Below are 10,494 nucleotides of genomic sequence, written 5' to 3'. Positions count from 1 at the left end.
AAGCGAAGAAACAGCCCACCAAAGGGCTTTTATAGAGGTGTGAGTAAAGTGTTTCCTTTTGCAAAGGAAAAAAAAAAAAAAAAAAAAAAGCTTACAGCACCTGGTATTCCCAGGCGGTCTCCCATCCAAGTACTGACCAGGCCCGACCCTGCTTAGCTTCCGAGATCAGACGAGATCGGGCGTGTTCAGGGTGGTATGGCCGTAAGCAAAGAAACAGCCCACCAAAGGGCTTTTATAGAGGTGTGAGTAAAGTGTTTCCTTTTGCAGTTACAAAATCACCTCACAACAGGTTAATAGCAGACCACCTGAAGGTGTCACTCAGAGAGAACCAGGACATTGTGACGCTCCAGAGCTCCAGAGCCTCTGCTGTTTTGTAAAGTGGAGTGTAAAAAAAGAAAAGCTTACAGCACCTGGTATTCCCAGGCGGTCTCCCATCCAAGTACTGACCAGGCCCGACCCTGCTTAGCTTCCGAGATCAGACGAGATCGGGCGTGTTCAGGGTGGTATGGCCGTAAGCGAAGAAACAGCCCACCAAAGGGCTTTTATAGAGGTGTGAGTAAAGTGTTTCCTTTTGCAAAGGAAAAAAAAAAAAAAAAAAAAAAAGCTTACAGCACCTGGTATTCCCAGGCGGTCTCCCATCCAAGTACTGACCAGGCCCGACCCTGCTTAGCTTCCGAGATCAGACGAGATCGGGCATGTTCAGGGTGGTATGGCCGTAAGCGAAGAAACAGCCCACCAAAGGGCTTTTATAGAGGTGTGAGTAAAGTGTTTCCTTTTGCAAAGGAAAAAAAAAAAAAAAAAAAGAAAAGCTTACAGCACCTGGTATTCCCAGGCGGTCTCCCATCCAAGTACTGACCAGGCCCGACCCTGCTTAGCTTCCGAGATCAGACGAGATCGGGCGTGTTCAGGGTGGTATGGCCGTAAGCGAAGAAACAGCCCACCAAAGGGCTTTTATAGAGGTGTGAGTAAAGTGTTTCCTTTTGCAAAGAAAAAAAAAAAAAAAAAAAAAAAGCTTACAGCACCTGGTATTCCCAGGCGGTCTCCCATCCAAGTACTGACCAGGCCCGACCCTGCTTAGCTTCCGAGATCAGACGAGATCGGGCGTGTTCAGGGTGGTATGGCCGTAAGCGAAGAAACAGCCCACCAAAGGGCTTTTATAGAGGTGTGAGTAAAGTGTTTCCTTTTGCAAAGGAAAAAAAAAAAAAAAAAAAAAAGCTTACAGCACCTGGTATTCCCAGGCGGTCTCCCATCCAAGTACTGACCAGGCCCGACCCTGCTTAGTTTCCGAGATCAGACGAGATCGGGCGTGTTCAGGGTGGTATGGCCGTAATGAAGAAACAGCCCACCAAAGGGCTTTTATAGAGGTGTGAGTAAAGTGTTTCCTTTTGCAAAGGAAAAAAAAAAAAAAAAAAAAAAGCTTACAGCACCTGGTATTCCCAGGCGGTCTCCCATCCAAGTACTGACCAGGCCCGACCCTGCTTAGCTTCCGAGATCAGACGAGATCGGGCGTGTTCAGGGTGGTATGGCCGTAAGCGAAGAAACAGCCCACCAAAGGGCTTTTATAGAGGTGTGAGTAAAGTGTTTCCTTTTGCAAAGGAAAAAAAAAAAAAAAAAAGAAAAGCTTACAGCACCTGGTATTCCCAGGCGGTCTCCCATCCAAGTACTGACCAGGCCCGACCCTGCTTAGCTTCCGAGATCAGACGAGATCGGGCGTGTTCAGGGTGGTATGGCCGTAAGCGAAGAAACAGCCCACCAAAGGGCTTTTATAGAGGTGTGAGTAAAGTGTTTCCTTTTGCAAAGGAAAAAAAAAAAAAAAAAAGAAAAGCTTACAGCACCTGGTATTCCCAGGCGGTCTCCCATCCAAGTACTGACCAGGCCCGACCCTGCTTAGCTTCCGAGATCAGACGAGATCGGGCGTGTTCAGGGTGGTATGGCCGTAAGCGAAGAAACAGCCCACCAAAGGGCTTTTATAGAGGTGTGAGTAAAGTGTTTCCTTTTGCAAAGGAAAAAAAAAAAAAAAAAAAAAAAAGCTTACAGCACCTGGTATTCCCAGGCGGTCTCCCATCCAAGTACTGACCAGGCCCGACCCTGCTTAGCTTCCGAGATCAGACGAGATCGGGCGTGTTCAGGGTGGTATGGCCGTAAGCGAAGAAACAGCCCACCAAAGGGCTTTTATAGAGGTGTGAGTAAAGTGTTTCCTTTTGCAAAGGAAAAAAAAAAAAAAAAAAAAAAAGCTTACAGCACCTGGTATTCCCAGGCGGTCTACCATCCAAGTACTGACCAGGCCCGACCCTGCTTAGCTTCCGAGATCAGACGAGATCGGGCGTGTTCAGGGTGGTATGGCCGTAAGCGAAGAAACAGCCCACCAAAGGGCTTTTATAGAGGTGTGAGTAAAGTGTTTCCTTTTGCAAAGGAAAAAAAAAAAAAAAAAAAAAAAGCTTACAGCACCTGGTATTCCCAGGCGGTCTCCCATCCAAGTACTGACCAGGCCCGACCCTGCTTAGTTTCCGAGATCAGACGAGATCGGGCGTGTTCAGGGTGGTATGGCCGTAAGCGAAGAAACAGCCCACCAAAGGGCTTTTATAGAGGTGTGAGTAAAGTGTTTCCTTTTGCAAAGGAAAAAAAAAAAAAAAAAAAAAAGCTTACAGCACCTGGTATTCCCAGGCGGTCTCCCATCCAAGTACTGACCAGGCCCGACCCTGCTTAGTTTCCGAGATCAGACGAGATCGGGCGTGTTCAGGGTGGTATGGCCGTAAGCGAAGAAACAGCCCACCAAAGGGCTTTTATAGAGGTGTGAGTAAAGTGTTTCCTTTTGCAAAGGAAAAAAAAAAAAAAAAAAAAAAGCTTACAGCACCTGGTATTCCCAGGCGGTCTCCCATCCAAGTACTGACCAGGCCCGACCCTGCTTAGCTTCCGAGATCAGACGAGATCGGGCGTGTTCAGGGTGGTATGGCCGTAAGCGAAGAAACAGCCCACCAAAGGGCTTTTATAGAGGTGTGAGTAAAGTGTTTCCTTTTGCAAAGGAAAAAAAAAAAAAAAAAAAAAAGCTTACAGCACCTGGTATTCCCAGGCGGTCTCCCATCCAAGTACTGACCAGGCCCGACCCTGCTTAGCTTCCGAGATCAGACGAGATCGGGCGTGTTCAGGGTGGTATGGCCGTAAGCGAAGAAACAGCCCACCAAAGGGCTTTTATAGAGGTGTGAGTAAAGTGTTTCCTTTTGCAGTTACAAAATCACCTCACAACAGGTTAATAGCAGACCACCTGAAGGTGTCACTCAGAGAGAACCAGGACATTGTGACGCTCCAGAGCTCCAGAGCCTCTGCTGTTTTGTAAAGTGGAGTGTAAAAAAAGAAAAGCTTACAGCACCTGGTATTCCCAGGCGGTCTCCCATCCAAGTACTGACCAGGCCCGACCCTGCTTAGTTTCCGAGATCAGACGAGATCGGGCGTGTTCAGGGTGGTATGGCCGTAAGCGAAGAAACAGCCCACCAAAGGGCTTTTATAGAGGTGTGAGTAAAGTGTTTCCTTTTGCAAAGGAAAAAAAAAAAAAAAAAAAAAGCTTACAGCACCTGGTATTCCCAGGCGGTCTCCCATCCAAGTACTGACCAGGCCCGACCCTGCTTAGCTTCCGAGATCAGACGAGATCGGGCGTGTTCAGGGTGGTATGGCCGTAAGCGAAGAAACAGCCCACCAAAGGGCTTTTATAGAGGTGTGAGTAAAGTGTTTCCTTTTGCAAAGGAAAAAAAAAAAAAAAAAAAAAAGCTTACAGCACCTGGTATTCCCAGGCGGTCTCCCATCCAAGTACTGACCAGGCCCGACCCTGCTTAGCTTCCGAGATCAGACGAGATCGGGCGTGTTCAGGGTGGTATGGCCGTAAGCAAAGAAACAGCCCACCAAAGGGCTTTTATAGAGGTGTGAGTAAAGTGTTTCCTTTTGCAGTTACAAAATCACCTCACAACAGGTTAATAGCAGACCACCTGAAGGTGTCACTCAGAGAGAACCAGGACATTGTGACGCTCCAGAGCTCCAGAGCCTCTGCTGTTTTGTAAAGTGGAGTGTAAAAAAAGAAAAGCTTACAGCACCTGGTATTCCCAGGCGGTCTCCCATCCAAGTACTGACCAGGCCCGACCCTGCTTAGCTTCCGAGATCAGACGAGATCGGGCGTGTTCAGGGTGGTATGGCCGTAAGCGAAGAAACAGCCCACCAAAGGGCTTTTATAGAGGTGTGAGTAAAGTGTTTCCTTTTGCAAAGGAAAAAAAAAAAAAAAAAAAAAAGCTTACAGCACCTGGTATTCCCAGGCGGTCTCCCATCCAAGTACTGACCAGGCCCGACCCTGCTTAGCTTCCGAGATCAGACGAGATCGGGCGTGTTCAGGGTGGTATGGCCGTAAGCGAAGAAACAGCCCACCAAAGGGCTTTTATAGAGGTGTGAGTAAAGTGTTTCCTTTTGCAAAGGAAAAAAAAAAAAAAAAAAAAAAAGCTTACAGCACCTGGTATTCCCAGGCGGTCTCCCATCCAAGTACTGACCAGGCCCGACCCTGCTTAGCTTCCGAGATCAGACGAGATCGGGCGTGTTCAGGGTGGTATGGCCGTAAGCGAAGAAACAGCCCACCAAAGGGCTTTTATAGAGGTGTGAGTAAAGTGTTTCCTTTTGCAAAGGAAAAAAAAAAAAAAAAAAAAAAAGCTTACAGCACCTGGTATTCCCAGGCGGTCTCCCATCCAAGTACTGACCAGGCCCGACCCTGCTTAGCTTCCGAGATCAGACGAGATCGGGCGTGTTCAGGGTGGTATGGCCGTAAGCGAAGAAACAGCCCACCAAAGGGCTTTTATAGAGGTGTGAGTAAAGTGTTTCCTTTTGCAAAGGAAAAAAAAAAAAAAAAAAAAAAAGCTTACAGCACCTGGTATTCCCAGGCGGTCTCCCATCCAAGTACTGACCAGGCCCGACCCTGCTTAGTTTCCGAGATCAGACGAGATCGGGCGTGTTCAGGGTGGTATGGCCGTAAGCGAAGAAACAGCCCACCAAAGGGCTTTTATAGAGGTGTGAGTAAAGTGTTTCCTTTTGCAAAGGAAAAAAAAAAAAAAAAAAAAAAAGCTTACAGCACCTGGTATTCCCAGGCGGTCTCCCATCCAAGTACTGACCAGGCCCGACCCTGCTTAGCTTCCGAGATCAGACGAGATCGGGCGTGTTCAGGGTGGTATGGCCGTAAGCGAAGAAACAGCCCACCAAAGGGCTTTTATAGAGGTGTGAGTAAAGTGTTTCCTTTTGCAAAGGAAAAAAAAAAAAAAAAAAAAAAAGCTTACAGCACCTGGTATTCCCAGGCGGTCTCCCATCCAAGTACTGACCAGGCCCGACCCTGCTTAGTTTCCGAGATCAGACGAGATCGGGCGTGTTCAGGGTGGTATGGCCGTAAGCGAAGAAACAGCCCACCAAAGGGCTTTTATAGAGGTGTGAGTAAAGTGTTTCCTTTTGCAAAGGAAAAAAAAAAAAAAAAAAAAAGCTTACAGCACCTGGTATTCCCAGGCGGTCTCCCATCCAAGTACTGACCAGGCCCGACCCTGCTTAGCTTCCGAGATCAGACGAGATCGGGCGTGTTCAGGGTGGTATGGCCGTAAGCGAAGAAACAGCCCACCAAAGGGCTTTTATAGAGGTGTGAGTAAAGTGTTTCCTTTTGCAAAGGAAAAAAAAAAAAAAAAAAAAAAAGCTTACAGCACCTGGTATTCCCAGGCGGTCTCCCATCCAAGTACTGACCAGGCCCGACCCTGCTTAGCTTCCGAGATCAGACGAGATCGGGCGTGTTCAGGGTGGTATGGCCGTAAGCGAAGAAACAGCCCACCAAAGGGCTTTTATAGAGGTGTGAGTAAAGTGTTTCCTTTTGCAAAGGAAAAAAAAAAAAAAAAAAAAAAGCTTACAGCACCTGGTATTCCCAGGCGGTCTCCCATCCAAGTACTGACCAGGCCCGACCCTGCTTAGCTTCCGAGATCAGACGAGATCGGGCGTGTTCAGGGTGGTATGGCCGTAAGCGAAGAAACAGCCCACCAAAGGGCTTTTATAGAGGTGTGAGTAAAGTGTTTCCTTTTGCAGTTACAAAATCACCTCACAACAGGTTAATAGCAGACCACCTGAAGGTGTCACTCAGAGAGAACCAGGACATTGTGACGCTCCAGAGCTCCAGAGCCTCTGCTGTTTTGTAAAGTGGAGTGTAAAAAAAGAAAAGCTTACAGCACCTGGTATTCCCAGGCGGTCTCCCATCCAAGTACTGACCAGGCCCGACCCTGCTTAGCTTCCGAGATCAGACGAGATCGGGCGTGTTCAGGGTGGTATGGCCGTAAGCGAAGAAACAGCCCACCAAAGGGCTTTTATAGAGGTGTGAGTAAAGTGTTTCCTTTTGCAAAGGAAAAAAAAAAAAAAAAAAAAAAAGCTTACAGCACCTGGTATTCCCAGGCGGTCTCCCATCCAAGTACTGACCAGGCCCGACCCTGCTTAGCTTCCGAGATCAGACGAGATCGGGCGTGTTCAGGGTGGTATGGCCGTAAGCGAAGAAACAGCCCACCAAAGGGCTTTTATAGAGGTGTGAGTAAAGTGTTTCCTTTTGCAGTTACAAAATCACCTCACAACAGGTTAATAGCAGACCACCTGAAGGTGTCACTCAGAGAGAACCAGGACATTGTGACGCTCCAGAGCTCCAGAGCCTCTGCTGTTTTGTAAAGTGGAGTGTAAAAAAAGAAAAGCTTACAGCACCTGGTATTCCCAGGCGGTCTCCCATCCAAGTACTGACCAGGCCCGACCCTGCTTAGCTTCCGAGATCAGACGAGATCGGGCGTGTTCAGGGTGGTATGGCCGTAAGCGAAGAAACAGCCCACCAAAGGGCTTTTATAGAGGTGTGAGTAAAGTGTTTCCTTTTGCAAAGGAAAAAAAAAAAAAAAAAAAAAAAGCTTACAGCACCTGGTATTCCCAGGCGGTCTCCCATCCAAGTACTGACCAGGCCCGACCCTGCTTAGCTTCCGAGATCAGACGAGATCGGGCGTGTTCAGGGTGGTATGGCCGTAAGCGAAGAAACAGCCCACCAAAGGGCTTTTATAGAGGTGTGAGTAAAGTGTTTCCTTTTGCAAAGGAAAAAAAAAAAAAAAAAAAAAAGCTTACAGCACCTGGTATTCCCAGGCGGTCTCCCATCCAAGTACTGACCAGGCCCGACCCTGCTTAGCTTCCGAGATCAGACGAGATCGGGCGTGTTCAGGGTGGTATGGCCGTAAGCAAAGAAACAGCCCACCAAAGGGCTTTTATAGAGGTGTGAGTAAAGTGTTTCCTTTTGCAAAGGAAAAAAAAAAAAAAAAAAAAAAAGCTTACAGCACCTGGTATTCCCAGGCGGTCTCCCATCCAAGTACTGACCAGGCCCGACCCTGCTTAGCTTCCGAGATCAGACGAGATCGGGCGTGTTCAGGGTGGTATGGCCGTAAGCGAAGAAACAGCCCACCAAAGGGCTTTTATAGAGGTGTGAGTAAAGTGTTTCCTTTTGCAAAGGAAAAAAAAAAAAAAAAAAAAAAAGCTTACAGCACCTGGTATTCCCAGGCGGTCTCCCATCCAAGTACTGACCAGGCCCGACCCTGCTTAGTTTCCGAGATCAGACGAGATCGGGCGTGTTCAGGGTGGTATGGCCGTAAGCGAAGAAACAGCCCACCAAAGGGCTTTTATAGAGGTGTGAGTAAAGTGTTTCCTTTTGCAAAGGAAAAAAAAAAAAAAAAAAAAAGCTTACAGCACCTGGTATTCCCAGGCGGTCTCCCATCCAAGTACTGACCAGGCCCGACCCTGCTTAGCTTCCGAGATCAGACGAGATCGGGCGTGTTCAGGGTGGTATGGCCGTAAGCGAAGAAACAGCCCACCAAAGGGCTTTTATAGAGGTGTGAGTAAAGTGTTTCCTTTTGCAAAGGAAAAAAAAAAAAAAAAAAAAAAAGCTTACAGCACCTGGTATTCCCAGGCGGTCTCCCATCCAAGTACTGACCAGGCCCGACCCTGCTTAGCTTCCGAGATCAGACGAGATCGGGCGTGTTCAGGGTGGTATGGCCGTAAGCGAAGAAACAGCCCACCAAAGGGCTTTTATAGAGGTGTGAGTAAAGTGTTTCCTTTTGCAAAGGAAAAAAAAAAAAAAAAAAAAAAAGCTTACAGCACCTGGTATTCCCAGGCGGTCTCCCATCCAAGTACTGACCAGGCCCGACCCTGCTTAGCTTCCGAGATCAGACGAGATCGGGCGTGTTCAGGGTGGTATGGCCGTAAGCGAAGAAACAGCCCACCAAAGGGCTTTTATAGAGGTGTGAGTAAAGTGTTTCCTTTTGCAAAGGAAAAAAAAAAAAAAAAAAAAAAAAGCTTACAGCACCTGGTATTCCCAGGCGGTCTCCCATCCAAGTACTGACCAGGCCCGACCCTGCTTAGTTTCCGAGATCAGACGAGATCGGGCGTGTTCAGGGTGGTATGGCCGTAAGCGAAGAAACAGCCCACCAAAGGGCTTTTATAGAGGTGTGAGTAAAGTGTTTCCTTTTGCAAAGGAAAAAAAAAAAAAAAAAAAAAAGCTTACAGCACCTGGTATTCCCAGGCGGTCTCCCATCCAAGTACTGACCAGGCCCGACCCTGCTTAGCTTCCGAGATCAGACGAGATCGGGCGTGTTCAGGGTGGTATGGCCGTAAGCGAAGAAACAGCCCACCAAAGGGCTTTTATAGAGGTGTGAGTAAAGTGTTTCCTTTTGCAAAGGAAAAAAAAAAAAAAAAAAAAAAAGCTTACAGCACCTGGTATTCCCAGGCGGTCTCCCATCCAAGTACTGACCAGGCCCGACCCTGCTTAGTTTCCGAGATCAGACGAGATCGGGCGTGTTCAGGGTGGTATGGCCGTAAGCGAAGAAACAGCCCACCAAAGGGCTTTTATAGAGGTGTGAGTAAAGTGTTTCCTTTTGCAAAGGAAAAAAAAAAAAAAAAAAAAAAGCTTACAGCACCTGGTATTCCCAGGCGGTCTCCCATCCAAGTACTGACCAGGCCCGACCCTGCTTAGCTTCCGAGATCAGACGAGATCGGGCGTGTTCAGGGTGGTATGGCCGTAAGCGAAGAAACAGCCCACCAAAGGGCTTTTATAGAGGTGTGAGTAAAGTGTTTCCTTTTGCAAAGGAAAAAAAAAAAAAAAAAAAAAAGCTTACAGCACCTGGTATTCCCAGGCGGTCTCCCATCCAAGTACTGACCAGGCCCGACCCTGCTTAGCTTCCGAGATCAGACGAGATCGGGCGTGTTCAGGGTGGTATGGCCGTAAGCGAAGAAACAGCCCACCAAAGGGCTTTTATAGAGGTGTGAGTAAAGTGTTTCCTTTTGCAAAGGAAAAAAAAAAAAAAAAAAAAAAAGCTTACAGCACCTGGTATTCCCAGGCGGTCTCCCATCCAAGTACTGACCAGGCCCGACCCTGCTTAGCTTCCGAGATCAGACGAGATCGGGCGTGTTCAGGGTGGTATGGCCGTAAGCGAAGAAACAGCCCACCAAAGGGCTTTTATAGAGGTGTGAGTAAAGTGTTTCCTTTTGCAGTTACAAAATCACCTCACAACAGGTTAATAGCAGACCACCTGAAGGTGTCACTCAGAGAGAACCAGGACATTGTGACGCTCCAGAGCTCCAGAGCCTCTGCTGTTTTGTAAAGTGGAGTGTAAAAAAAGAAAAGCTTACAGCACCTGGTATTCCCAGGCGGTCTCCCATCCAAGTACTGACCAGGCCCGACCCTGCTTAGCTTCCGAGATCAGACGAGATCGGGCGTGTTCAGGGTGGTATGGCCGTAAGCGAAGAAACAGCCCACCAAAGGGCTTTTATAGAGGTGTGAGTAAAGTGTTTCCTTTTGCAAAGGAAAAAAAAAAAAAAAAAAAAAAGCTTACAGCACCTGGTATTCCCAGGCGGTCTCCCATCCAAGTACTGACCAGGCCCGACCCTGCTTAGCTTCCGAGATCAGACGAGATCGGGCGTGTTCAGGGTGGTATGGCCGTAAGCGAAGAAACAGCCCACCAAAGGGCTTTTATAGAGGTGTGAGTAAAGTGTTTCCTTTTGCAAAGGAAAAAAAAAAAAAAAAAAAAAAGCTTACAGCACCTGGTATTCCCAGGCGGTCTCCCATCCAAGTACTGACCAGGCCCGACCCTGCTTAGCTTCCGAGATCAGACGAGATCGGGCGTGTTCAGGGTGGTATGGCCGTAAGCGAAGAAACAGCCCACCAAAGGGCTTTTATAGAGGTGTGAGTAAAGTGTTTCCTTTTGCAAAGGAAAAAAAAAAAAAAAAAAAAAAAGCTTACAGCACCTGGTATTCCCAGGCGGTCTCCCATCCAAGTACTGACCAGGCCCGACCCTGCTTAGCTTCCGAGATCAGACGAGATCGGGCGTGTTCAGGGTGGTATGGCCGTAAGCGAAGAAACAGCCCACCAAAGGGCTTTTATAGAGGTGTGAGTAAAGTGTTTCCTTTTGCAAAGGAAAAAAAAAAAAAAAAAAA

The sequence above is a fragment of the Pholis gunnellus genome, assembly GCF_910591455.1.
Source record: "Pholis gunnellus genome assembly, chromosome: 4".
Taxonomy (NCBI): Eukaryota; Metazoa; Chordata; class Actinopteri; order Perciformes; family Pholidae; genus Pholis; species Pholis gunnellus.
This window is presented reverse-complemented; position numbering follows the sequence as displayed.